Source organism: Culex quinquefasciatus, chromosome 3 (genome assembly GCF_015732765.1).
Source record: "Culex quinquefasciatus strain JHB chromosome 3, VPISU_Cqui_1.0_pri_paternal, whole genome shotgun sequence".
NCBI lineage: Eukaryota > Metazoa > Arthropoda > Insecta > Diptera > Culicidae > Culex > Culex quinquefasciatus.
In genome coordinates, this window is record NC_051863.1 from 94,442,000 (window position 1) to 94,456,444 (window position 14,445).

Consider the following 14,445-nt stretch of genomic DNA (forward strand, 5'->3'; position numbering starts at 1 on the left):
ATTTTTAAAATATTTCTATCTTCTTTTGTATATCTTTTATAAATTTTATTTTTAGACATTTCCCATCATCTCATTTATATTTTGATATTATGTGTACTCATTTCCATATATTTTATGGTTGATGATTCTGAAAAAAATGGTTCATTAAAATTGTATCCATCGTAAGCACGAAGGTTTTGATTATTCAGTTTTCTAATTAAAATCACAACAGATAAATTGTTATGTAAAAATAAATCCATACTTACTTAGATTAACCAACCTTTTGTTAAATTTGCCCGTGCAAGTATTGTCGTGCAAGAGTTCGCCCGCCTCTTCCTTTCACTGCCCTTCCCTTTCCTTAAAACATTGTCATGAAGTCCCCTCGCATCAGAGGTCCTCATTGCGAATGTCCTCGTCTTGTTCTTCATAGTTTATCACCTGCAGAGAAATCATCAACAAACTTACTCACCAATTGCACCTCCACAGTTGCAACAGTGTTCACTTCGATTTGCACTTCAACATTAGCCAAATAGTGTGATTTTCACCTTTCACATTCTCTCACTTCACAATTAACAACACAAACTCAACAAATCGACCGCTCTTGTTCGAATCCTGACTTCAAATGACAAACGTAAACAAACCCAAGTTCATCTTTTAAATAATCAACCAATTGATATTTACATTTAACCAAAAAAAATCTTGATTTTTCTAAAACCAAAGCTAACAGTCGAGCACGTTCATTCGAGTTCGGGAAATCTGTTAACTTTTGCCTTTAGCATTTTCAACAAACAGGTTATTAAATTATTACTGAATTTTGGTTGATTCAACTGAAAATTGGCCGTAACAAGTACGTTTTTGTGAAATTTACGAAAGTAAAATCAACAATTTTAATTGTTAAAATTTCTGGGCACAGTCTCTCCGTGCAGTGAATTAGTCCACAAGCTGTAAATCAAGAACCACATTATCGACATGGATGAAAATTTGGGAGGATGTAGGGCTCGAAAAATGCAATTTTTTGGATAAATAAACGATTTCAATATTTCAATTTTCGACCGAATTTTCATTTGAAAACCGCCTGATCAGGTGAAAACACACTCCGAGTCCCCTTAAAAAATGGATAAATTCAAATTTGGTATGGAACTGGTTTAGGTTCAGCACATCCCCTTTCAAATGCGCCCAAGAGAGCTTAAATCCATAATGTGGGCTCTGAGAAACCCCCTACCACAAAATTGAGCACTTTTTTACCACACACGGACGTCACGCGTGCTCTACAGTAAATTAAGCGCCAAAAATCGGATATTGAAGATAGACCAATTCTGTCATTGTCAAACGATCGGGCGTCGAAAATCGATCGTCCATGATTTTTTGCAGATTTGTTGAATGAATATTTCTCGAGAAATGATTTGGGAACGAAGCATGATTTGGCGTCGGAGCCAAAAGCAAACCTCATACCTTTCTTTAGTAAGAAAGGCAAAAAAGTTTGACTCGCGTAAACAAAACAAGCTCAAGTCATTCTTCGTTTAGTTCCAGTTATGAAATATGGAGGCGCTGTAGGTATCTCAGAGTTTGACGTTTGGAAGCCAATTATAAATTGTCATATTACTTACTCCCAGTCACGAAATATTCTAGCAGAGCTGGTTCTGCCAGAATCCTGCTAGAACGGTGGAACATTTCTGCTAGAATGCTGTAAGAATATCCAGCTCTGTGAGAACTCTGCTAGAATCCTGCTAGAACGTCGTGACTGGGCTATCGTTGCTTTATCACTTGGTAACTACCTCTTAAGCTGAGCGAACACGGCTCAAAATAAAAATGTTCAAAGACATAAATCGTTTTTATTACATTAAAAAAATTGACATGAATAAAACGCTAATCCACTCATTTTGTTGAAAAATATATTTATTACGCAAACGTTAAATGTACAATAGAGTTATCTAAGCCCGAGCTCACGCACACTAGCGCCCCATTTGTTTTGCTGGCGGGTACACAATTTAACCTCAATCTTTTCGTGTACGTACACGCAATACATGCCCATGTAGATAACTCTATGTACATAATATGTACATAAAAAAGAAAATAAAATAAAAATCTGAATTTATTAATGAAAAGAAGTTTGTAAATATTATTTATAAACTTCTTTTTCATTCATAAATTCAGATTTATAACTGTTGTTTGTTTGTTTTTGTTGATGAGTCTTAGAATTTTAATGTTATACAGCATTTTACAGTTCGATTTTTTAATGTTATACAGCATTTTACAGTTCGATTTTTTCCGCCAATATGTTGACAAAATTACGTTGCGATAGATTCCATACACGTTTATAGTACAAGATGATTTATTGATACTTTTTCAATGAGTTTCGTTTCTAGTGTTAACTCAAAATTGATTTTATTCGTTTGGTACATGTACTTTCTTTGGCTTTTCGTCTTGAGAGTCCAATGATAAGCAGGTTCCAAGAAAATCTTCCATGGTTTTATATACATGCTCTAAAACTCCAAGTAGATCATGGTCTTCGTCTGCGTAACTCTGAAAAAAGCAATCGATAAATTATATCTTGATCGATGGACTCAAAAACCAGCAAACTAAAATTGTGCTATCTACCTGTAGCCTAATGGTTACTAGTTAAACTCGGAGGTAGCAGCAACCGTATCCCGAATAAAATTATATGATGATTTGCATTGTCAAAACCATGCAATTATAATATCTATGGTAAGTTTTAGTTGATTATCTTCAAACTTCATTGTAATGATGTAGATTTCATGGTTACAGTAAATTTCATGGTTTTGCTATCAGTGAGTCTGCAATTAGCAGAGCAGCGAGTCAGACGAGCGTCCCTCAAACACGAAATAAGTGCTGAAAATGTCTAACGGCAAGAAAAAGAAGCGGTCCTCACCAGCAGGATCGGCAGATTTGAAGAAGCTAAAGAACGCCGAAGCGCTATCTGCAAAGCCAGGCAGTTTGATCAAGTACGCTCAAAATTTGTCTGGAAACCAGTTCGCTACCCTTCCTGGGGACGTGAGCGAGAAGGAAGAATTTGAACGACGCGAAAAGTTGCCACCCATTTTTTGAAAACATCGTCATCGGATTCGGTGCGAAAGTGGCTGACCGGGTTTATCAAATCTGGTGCTTTCACTTGTGTGCTGATGGACTCAAAATTTTGCTTGCTAGCAGAAAGGATCACAACTACGCATGGGATTTCTCGAACAACACAAAGATTGAATACTACACAGCAAAAAATCCGATGGTAAAATCGGCAGCAAAAGCATGCACATCACCTTCGTCAAAAAATAAACTTAATATTACACGCTGCATGTACAATTTTTGTAAACACCAAAAAAAGTTGCAACCGACGGGACTCCATAGAAGAATTGAGCAATACCAAACCATCGGACCTAAATGGTCTAAATGGTTTGGTATTGCTCAATGCTCTTACAAATAAAATAAAATACAATTACAGGTAGCACAATACAAACATAATTTACAACGCGTTAAAAAATTGTCATTTTAGTTTCTACTTAAACGAATTCGTGTCCTCTCCTTGAACTCGGCGCGCAGCTTTTCGCGGAACTTGCTCACGGGTTCGTGAAATTCGAAAAACCTGTAGGCGTCGTTAAAAGCGTCAGAAATGGATCTCACGGGAGAGTTGCGCTGATAGTCTGTCCTTGCGAACGAGCGTGCGAGAAGTCCCTGGTCAGCTCGAGGACGCAGATTTCTGGAAGAAATATTTGTATTTAGTAGGGATAAAAGATGTGGGCAATCAATTTCAGCGGTCAGGATCTTAGCAGCGAAGACAGCTTTCGCAATGGTTCGTCGCGTCTCCAGTGTTTCGATGCCAAGCAGGTTGCAGCGTGCTTCGTAGCTCGGCAGTCGTGTAGGGTCGTTCCAGGGCATTTTTCTGCAGGCGTACCACACGAACTTTTTCTGGATTCTCTCGATACGGTCAATCCAGTTTTGATGATAAGGAGACCAGATTACGGACGAATATTCCAAATGGGACCTGACCAAGGCAAAGTACAACGACCGAAGGCCCCCAAGGACCCCAAGGTCTTTCACGACTTCGAGCCGCTCGAGCACGTGCCCACCTAGCGAGTAATCAAACGAAAACACCTCGCGCCTTGTTTTCCGGTGAAAGGAAATAGTTGTGCACTTCTGCACGCTGAGTTCCAAGCGGTTCACGTCACACCAGTTAGAGAACTTGTCGAGGCAAGACTGAAGACCGTAGCAATCAGCGAGGTCCAGGAAAATTTTGAAGTCGTCAGCATACAGAAGCTTGCATTTGTCGACAAAAAAGGCGTTGGAGTCGTTGAAGAACACAGTGAACACAAGTGGGCCAAGGTTGCTTCCTTGTGCGACACCCGATCCGTTAGAAAACTCGGCTGACAGCGATGTACCAATCTTTACTTGGATTATCCGTTCTTTGAGGAAAGATTCCAGCCAGCGACACATGCGAGATGAGAATCCGAGCTTAGCAAGTTTCTGGAGCACGATGGTATGGTCCAAGCGGTCAAAAGCTGCCTTCAAATCAGTGTAAACTGCATCTACTTGTCGACCCGCCGCAATATTCTCGATGCAGAAGTTTGTAAATTCCATCAGGTTTGAAGTGACAGATCTTCCTGGCATAAATCCGTGTTGCTCGGGACAGATGAAGCTGCGGCAGTTGGAAGAGATGACTTCACCAACAACAATTTCTAAGTGCTTCGATCCAGCGCAGAGAGAAGTGATTTCTCTGTAATTCCCAATCAATCGTTTTGCACCCTTTTTAAACACCGGAAACATCACTGATTTCTTCCATTCAGTTGGAAACTTGGATTGTTGCAAGGACAGGTTCACAATTTTCAAAAGCGGCTCCGACAGTTGTTCGAAACAGCGCTTGAGCACTACCGATGGGATGCCGTCAGGTCCTGGCGCGTTCGACGACTTTAGTTTCAGCGATGCACGTTTTAACATGTCCTTGAAAGCGACGAAAACATCGATGTCCACTACGTCGCGCGGTACCAGTTCCAGATGCTTTTCAGAGGCAGGTGCTGGACCAGGTTGTTGAAAAACAGATGCAAAGTGTTGGGCGAAAAGGGTGCACTTTTCGACGTTTCGTTTTGGCTACAGTCTCTCCTAAAACCATAGCAGAGGGCAGTCCATTTTCTTGATATTTAGATTTAGCAAAGGACCAGAACTGCGACGGGTTGCGGCGAAGATTTTCTTGTGTTTTTCGGATGTAGCTTTTGTAGCAGCGCTTGTTGTAAGATTTGTATCGGGAGCTAGCAGCTTTAAACACAGCTTGTGTAATCGGTCCGCGGTGCTGGGTGTATCGCTCGAGGGCAGCAGCTCGTTGCTTTTGAGTTCGCGCAAACTCGCGTTGCTCTAAGCCGGTTTTCGAGGAGGTCGCCGGCAGGGGGTTTGCCTCGCGAGAAGTTCTCGTACGACAGATCCGAAGATATCAACTGCAGCATCAACATCTGAAGATCCTAAAACACACCAGTCAGTGTTTTCCAAGCTCCGAATCAGCTCGCTGAAGTCTGACTTCCGGAAGTTTAGATCGAGGGGGTCGTGAACGTCTTCGAATTCTACGTCCAAAACAGCAGAGAGATCGAAAACCAGTGCAGGGTGATACCTATCTAGAGGAACTAGAGATTCGTTCGCTTCAGCCCCATCACTGATGAAGATAAGGTCAAGGATTCTGTTCTGATTATTGGGTACGAGATTGCATTGATGCAAGCTGTTTCTACACGCAAACCTGGCGCTTATCAGACCGATCTCTGATAATCGTCTATCAGAGATTCTCTGATAAACTTTTTGGTTTGAGTTCATCCAAGTAAACAACTTTAACGCACACATGAGCACAACATTTGGTACGTTCGTTTCATGGCTAGTTCCACACTGAGTGCCGCATTTAGAGCTGTCAAAGTGTTTCTTTGAAGAAACTCGCGCTAGTTCCGGACGAGTTTCGCCGCCATCTTGGAACTGAAACTCTAGTGCCGCACTCGATATTTTTTCAGTTTCATGCGAGTTCCATGCACACTGAAAAAGAATGTTCGTTTGAACCAAAACCGGCACCGACGAGTGTGGCACTCAGTGCCGCACTGGCTGTTCAAACGAACGTACCAATTGTATCGTACACGAGGATTCACTTCTAATTCATCCAAAGATCGTTGCGCCCCTAGTGGCGGTTATCGGCATAAGCCTTCATCTCAGACGGGGAGCATTCAGCGATTATGTGAAATAGGGCAATTAAAAAATTACGTTACAAAATTAATTATTTTATAAATTAAGAATTTTTTTAATTTTTTTAAAAAATTGTTCAATAGTTTAATTGATTAATTGTTTAATTGTTTAATTGTTTAATTGTTTAATTGTTTAATTGTTTAATTGTTTAATTGTTTAATTGTTTAATTGTTTAATTGTTTAATTGTTTAATTGTTTAATTGTTTAATTGTTTAATTGTTTAATTGTTTAATTGTTTAATTGTTTAATTGTTTAATTGTTTAATTGTTTAATTGTTTAATTGTTTAATTGTTTAATTGTTTAATTGTTTAATTGTTTAATTGTTTAATTGTTTAATTGTTTAATTGTTTAATTGTTTAATTGTTTAATTGTTTAATTGTTTAATTGTTTAATTGTTTAATTGTTTAATTGTTTAATTGTTTAATTGTTTAATTGTTTAATTGTTTAATTGTTTAATTGTTTAATTGTTTAATTGTTTAATTGTTTAATTGTTTAATTGTTTAATTGTTTAATTGTTTAATTGTTTAATTGTTTAATTGTTTAATTGTTTAATTGTTTAATTGTTTAATTGTTTAATTGTTTAATTGTTTAATTGTTTAATTGTTTAATTGTTTAATTGTTTAATTGTTTAATTGTTTAATTGTTTAATTGTTTAATTGTTTAATTGTTTAATTGTTTAATTGTTTAATTGTTTAATTGTTTAATTGTTTAATTGTTTAATTGTTTAATTGTTTAATTGTTTAATTGTTTAATTGATCAGTACATAATTGGCAAAGGGAGCGCGTGGTCGTAAAAAATATTCGGAGTGAAAAGTGATTTTTGTTTGTGTGTGCCTTTTGTTTCGCATTTTTGTCGTGAATTGTGCGCTGCGATGAGAAGATTACCCTCCGAAAATGCAGCGTCATCAGTACATAATTGGCAAAGGGAGCGTGGTCGTAAAAAATATTCGGAGTGAAAAGTGATTTTTTTGTGTGTGCCTTTTGTTTCGCATTTTGTCGTGAATTGTGCGCTGCGAGGAGAAGATTACCCTCCGAAAATGCAGCGTCATCAGTACATAATTGGCAAAGGGAGCGCGTGGTCGTAAAAATATTCGGAGTGAAAAGTGATTTTTGTTTGTGTGTGCCTTTTGTTTCGCATTTTTGTCGTGAATTGTGCGCTGCGAGGAGAAGATTACCCTCCGAAAATGCAGCGTCATCAGTACATAATTGGCAAAGGGAGCGCGTGGTCGTAAAAAATATTCGGAGTGAAAAGTGATTTTTGTTTGTGTGTGCCTTTTGTTTCGCATTTTTGTCGTGAATTGTGCGCTGCGAGGAGAAGATTACCCTCCGAAAATGCAGCGTCATCAGTACATAATTGGCAAAGGGAGCGCGTGGTCGTAAAAAATATTCGGAGTGAAAAGTGATTTTTGTTTGTGTGTGCCTTTTGTTTCGCATTTTTGTCGTGAATTGTGCGCTGCGATGAGAAGATTACCCTCCGAAAATGCAGCGTCATCAGTACATAATTGGCAAAGGGAGCGCGTGGTCGTAAAAAATATTCGGAGTGAAAAGTGATTTTTTTTTTGTGTGTGCCTTTTGTTTCGCATTTTTGTCGTGAATTGTGCGCTGCGAGGAGAAGATTACCCTCCGAAAATGCAGCGTCATCAGTACATAATTGGCAAAGGGAGCGCGTGGTCGTAAAAAATATTCGGAGTGAAAAGTGATTTTTGTTTGTGTGTGCCTTTTGTTTCGCATTTTTGTCGTGAATTGTGCGCTGCGATGAGAAGATTACCCTCCGAAAATGCAGCGTCATCAGTACATAATTGGCAAAGGGAGCGCGTGGTCGTAAAAAAATATTCGGAGTGAAAAGTGATTTGTTTTGTGTGTGCCTTTTGTTTCGCATTTTTGTCGTGAATTGTGCGCTGCGAGGAGAAGATTACCCTCCGAAAATGCAGCGTCATCAGTACATAATTGGCAAAGGGAGCGCGTGGTCGTAAAAATATTCGGAGTGAAAAGTGATTTTTTTTTTGTGTGTGCCTTTTGTTTCGCATTTTTGTCGTGAATTGTGCGCTGCGAGGAGAAGATTACCCTCCGAAAATGCAGCGTCATCAGTACATAATTGGCAAAGGGAGCGCGTGGTCGTAAAAAATATTCGGAGTGAAAAGTGATTTGTTTTGTGTGTGCCTTTTGTTTCGCATTTTTGTCGTGAATTGTGCGCTGCGAGGAGAAAATTACACTCCAAAAATGCAGCGTCATCAGAGCATAATTGGCAAAGGGAGCGCGTGGTCGTAATAAAAAAATATTTGGAGTGAAAAGTGATTTTTTTTGTGTGTGCCTTTTGTTTCGCATTTTTGTCGTGAATTGTGATATAGTTTTCGATAAAAACGATCTAAGTTCGTTCGGTTTATCGCGCAGCAAAATTATTTTGATTCATTAAGAACGTCGTGTGGTGCGCGAGTCTTTTTGTGTTGAAAAGACCTTCCCATAGCTCCGTAGCTCGCAGGGCTCGACGTCGGTTGTTTGTGTGTTAAGCCCTCTCCATAGCATCGTAGCTCGAGAGGCAACGAAAATCAATACCTTATCTAGCTAACAGAAAGAAGATCGGAAGGCACTTGATGATTGCGTTCGTCGCGTCTATTCCGTTGCAAATTCATGAACTAAATGATTATATAATTAAAAATCAGACTACGCTATCATTGCAGCATTGCGTTTAACACCTCATTTTATAAATAAATATTATTTGGTTTTATCTTTGCACAGCCGGCTGTCTAAGATTAAACCATTTCATTTAAAATTTAACAACAGTTAAACGGGAAATGTCTCATCCGCAGCAACCGATTGTTTGCCTTGAGAATAAAATATAATACCTTTCAACAAACACTATGATTTTGGGTCGCATCATCATCTTCTATGATGAATCCTGACCAAACACCCTATCCTACTAACCAATTTTCAGGTTCCTGGCGCTTGTGGGGTGTAAGCACAGAGTAAATCAGCTGCCCTAGTAGCAACCTGCGCTAACTAACATTCCCGTCCCTAAAAATCGAGATCTACAAACTGACATGGCGGGCGCCGTTGGTGGCCAATGACTGCTACCTATTCGCAACTGATCTTGTTTTGGCAATCATGGTGTTTTATCTTTTCAGCGCATTCATACATGCTGTTGATAAGGGAAACACCACTAGATCGTCGAAGCCTATAATCAGTAGTGCTGAAAGGATATTACGGTTCTGTTCAGCAACGGAGGGGCAACCATGGGTGATCTCTCATGCTCATGCTCATGCTCATGCTCATGTTAATTGTTTAATTGTTTAATTGTTTAATTGTTTAATTGTTTAATTGTTTAATTGTTTAATTGTTTAATTGTTTAATTGTTTAATTGTTTAATTGTTTAATTGTTTAATTGTTTAATTGTTTAATTGTTTAATTGTTTAATTGTTTAATTGTTTAATTGTTTAATTGTTTAATTGTTTAATTGTTTAATTGTTTAATTGTTTAATTGTTTAATTGTTTAATTGTTTAATTGTTTAATTGTTTAATTGTTTAATTGTTTAATTGTTTAATTGTTTAATTGTTTAATTGTTTAATTGTTTAATTGTTTAATTGTTTAATTGTTTAATTGTTTAATTGTTTAATTGTTTAATTGTTTAATTGTTTAATTGTTTAATTGTTTAATTGTTTAATTGTTTAATTGTTTAATTGTTTAATTGTTTAATTGTTTAATTGTTTAATTGTTTAATTGTTTAATTGTTTAATTGTTTAATTGTTTAATTGTTTAATTGTTTAATTGTTTAATTGTTTAATTGTTTAATTGTTTAATTGTTTAATTGTTTAATTGTTTAATTGTTTAATTGTTTAATTGTTTAATTGTTTAATTGTTTAATTGTTTAATTGTTTAATTGTTTAATTGTTTAATTGTTTAATTGTTTAATTGTTTAATTGTTTAATTGTTTAATTGTTTAATTGTTTAATTGTTTAATTGTTTAATTGTTTAATTGTTTAATTGTTTAATTGTTTAATTGTTTAATTGTTTAATTGTTTATTTGTTTAATTGTTTAATTGTTTAATTGTTTAATTGTTTTATTGTTTTATTGTTTCTCGGATTAGTTTTCAAAAAGCCGTAAGAGCCATTGGTAAACAAAGTACTTTTTGCATCGGTATTCGACCTACTTACGAAAAACCAATATCAAAAATGCTTGAGATTGTTCATCCACACGTCCTTCAAGTGCCCCAAACTAAAGATAGATGAAATTTTGTTTCATTTTGGAGAAAAACGAAAAGTAGTGTCAGAGGTCACGGTGGCTCTTACGGCTTTTTGAAAACTCACCCGAGGTTTAATTGTTTAATTGTTTTATTGTTTAATTGTTTAATTGTTTAATTGTTAAATTGTTTAATTGTCAAATTGTCAAATTGTCAAATTGTCAAATTGTCAAATTGTCAAATTGTCAAATTCACAAATTCACAAATTCACAAATTCACAAATTCACAAATTCACAAATTCACAAATTCACAAATTCACAAATTCACAAATTCACAAATTCACAAATTCACAAATTCACAAACTCACAAATTCACAAATTCACAAATTCACAAATTCACAAATTCACAAATTCACAAATTCACAAATTCACCAATTCACAAATTCACAAATTCACAAATTCACAAATTCAAAAATTCACAAATTCAAAAATTCACAAATTCACAAATTCACAAATTCACAAATTGTCAAATTTTCAATTGAAATGACAATTTGACATTTTGACATTTTGACATTTTGACATTTTGACATTTTGACATTTTGACATTTTGACATTTTGACATTTTGACATTTTGACTGAAATTTTGACTGAAATTTTGACATTTTGACATTTTGACATTTTGACATTTTGACATTTTGACATTTTGACATTTTGACATTTTGACATTTTGACATTTTGACATTTTGACATTTTGACATTTTGACATTTTGACATTTTGACATTTTGACATTTTGACATTTTGACATTTTGACATTTTGACATTTTGACATTTTGACATTTTGACATTTTGACATTTTGACATTTTGACATTTTGACATTTTGACATTTTGACATTTTGACATTTTGACATTTTGACATTTTGACATTTTGACATTTTGACATTTTGACATTTTGACATTTTGACATTTTGACATTTTGACATTTTGACATTTTGACATTTTGACATTTTGACATTTTGACATTTTGACATTTTGACATTTTGACATTTTGACATTTTGACATTTTGACATTTTGACATTTTGACATTTTGACATTTTGACATTTTGACATTTTGACATTTTGACATTTTGACATTTTGACATTTTGACATTTTGACATTTTGACATTTTGACATTTTGACATTTTGACATTTTGACATTTTGACATTTTGACATTTTGACATTTTGACATTTTGACATTTTGACATTTTGACATTTTGACATTTTGACATTTTGACATTTTGACATTTTGACATTTTGACATTTTGACATTTTGACATTTTGACATTTTGACATTTTGACATTTTGACATTTTGACATTTTGACATTTTGACATTTTGACATTTTGACATTTTGACATTTTGACATTTTGACATTTTGACATTTTGACATTTTGACATTTTGACATTTTGACATTTTGACATTTTGACATTTTGACATTTTGACATTTTGACATTTTGACATTTTGACATTTTGACATTTTGACATTTTGACATTTTGACATTTTGACATTTTGACATTTTGACATTTTGACATTTTGACATTTTGACATTTTGACATTTTGACATTTTGACATTTTGACATTTTGACATTTTGACATTTTGACATTTTGACATTTTGAAATTTTGACATTTTGACATTTTGACATTTTGACATTTTGACATTTTGACATTTTGACATTTTGACATTTTGACATTTTGACATTTTGACATTTTGACATTTTGACATTTTGACATTTTGACATTTTGACATTTTGACATTTTGACATTTTGACATTTTGACATTTTGACATTTTGACATTTGACATTTTGACATTTTGACATTTTGACATTTTGACATTTTGACATTTTGACATTTTGACATTTTGACATTTTGACATTTTGACATTTTGACATTTTGACATTTTGACATTTTGACATTTTGACATTTTGACATTTTGACATTTTGACATTTTGACATTTTGACATTTTGACATTTTGACATTTTGACATTTTGACATTTTGACATTTTGACATTTTGACATTTTGACATTTTGACATTTTGACATTTTGACATTTTGACATTTTGACATTTTGACATTTTGACATTTTGACATTTTGACATTTTGACATTTTGACATTTTGACATTTTGACATTTTGACATTTTGACATTTTGACATTTTGACATTTTGACATTTTGACATTTTGACATTTTGACATTTTGACATTTTGACATTTTGACATTTTGACATTTTGACATTTTGACATTTTGACATTTTGACATTTTGACATTTTGACATTTTGACATTTTGACATTTTGACATTTTGACATTTTGACATTTTGACATTTTGACATTTGGACATTTTGAAATTTTGACAGTTTTAGATTTTGACATTTTGACATTTTGGCATTTCGACATTTTTACATTTTGTTTTTTATTATAAGAACATCCAAGGGTTAACGAGTTTCAGTGTTGTTGGCAGCTAAGGGTTAAGAAACAGACAAAGACGAGCTGTCATCATTTTTCAACCTGTATGTGACGTGTCAAAGCAACCATTGCTTTTTTATTTGCCGCTTTGGAAAAAAATAGAAACTAGTGGCAACAAGACTTATTTAGAATGTCGGGCCATTATTTATGGTAAGTTTTATTTTTCCCTAAAAGTGTTTTTACCAAGTGACAAAGTTGATTTTTTGTTTGCAGTTCTTCAAAACACCTGAGCAGCAGCGGGACTGTTCTCTGGATTCGGTGGAAAAGAAATTCCACCGGAGAATTGCCTGCTCATAAAGACCACGCCGACATCGATTGTCATGATGATGACCGGTTCCGAACGATGAAGCAGTTGACCTCGACCCGGCTGCTGGAAGGTAAGATTCGGGGATCACGAAAGGCTGTAACACACTAAAATCATTTTCTTCCGGTTCCAGATTAATACTTCCAGGCCGGAACGGGATCGTAATCCAGCCGAGGACATGAGCAGATGGAACCTGATCATTGTATTTAATGAAAGTGTTTTTTTGTGTATTTTTCCTCAGAAATAAACGTTGCCTTTGCCTCTTTTCTTTAAAGCTGTGTGTGTGCGTATTTTCCAAAAATCTCCATTGAAAATTACCGGGCTGGATGCATGCGCGTCGATGACAGCGCTGCCCAAGCGGTGGGATTTTGAACTAAAATTCATTTTCCGCGTACACCAATACTATAACAAACCGCGGTGAGATTGAGTGTACAATACATAGAAAGAAACGTCAAAATCGGGCCGAATGAATTTGACCGATTTTGACTGAGATCTCTGATAAAGATTTGACGGAGAATTCTCTGATAGAGACGCTCTATCAGAGAATTTCTGATAAATTTACCGAGAATTTCGGCGAATTTGACCGAAGTCTAGGTTGCGTGTAGCGACACCATCGATTAGCACTTCATGTGTTGTTTTTTTTCCATCCGACAGCGCGTGTGCGTGTGCAGGGGGGTCGGCGAACGAGCGATTGCCGGATAGCGCCTTCCAAACCAGATTGGACTGATTGTAATCTCCGGCGACCACAATGTAATCGCTTGGATCAGCGAGTCCAGCAACGGATTCAATGCAGGTTATGTGATCCTCTACCAATTGATGTTCGTAGCGTTTTTCAGAAGGTAGATAGAAACAGCCGGCAAAAACCTTCTGCGTCTTCAGCTGAATTTTGACGAAGATTTGTTCAAGATTGACAGCAGCAGCTTCAGCGCATACAGTCGAATCCAAGGACTTCCGGACAGCTATGAGTACACCGCCACCCACGGTACGGCGGCTGTTTCCGGCGTTGCGATGAGTAGAAAACACTTCAAAAGCATTTCCAAACAGCTGCACAGCATTTATTGAGTCGTCCAGCCAGGTTTCGGTCAGCATAATGACGTCGTAGTCGCAATCAAGGCATGACAACAACAAGCAAAACTCGCCAGGAATAAGTAAGAACCCTTGTGTCGTAGCCCAATCAGTCTCAAACACTTCTATTCAATTCTTTTTAACACACTTCGCAATTCAGCAGGGCATAATATTCATTTTGTATTCTGCTACTTTTTTTCC

The 14,445-nt window shown here is 35.8% G+C and overlaps 1 long non-coding RNA gene across 1 annotated transcript; it reads left to right on the top strand.

The window, feature by feature from the left end:
• Window positions 1-12,889: 12,889 nt before the first annotated feature.
• LOC6053828 lies at window positions 12,890-13,453 on the top strand. The gene is made up of 3 exons (XR_005278708.1): window positions 12,890-13,025; window positions 13,089-13,252; window positions 13,313-13,453. It is a non-coding gene; the product is annotated as an uncharacterized LOC6053828 (long non-coding RNA).
• The last annotated feature ends 992 nt before the right edge of the window (window positions 13,454-14,445 follow it).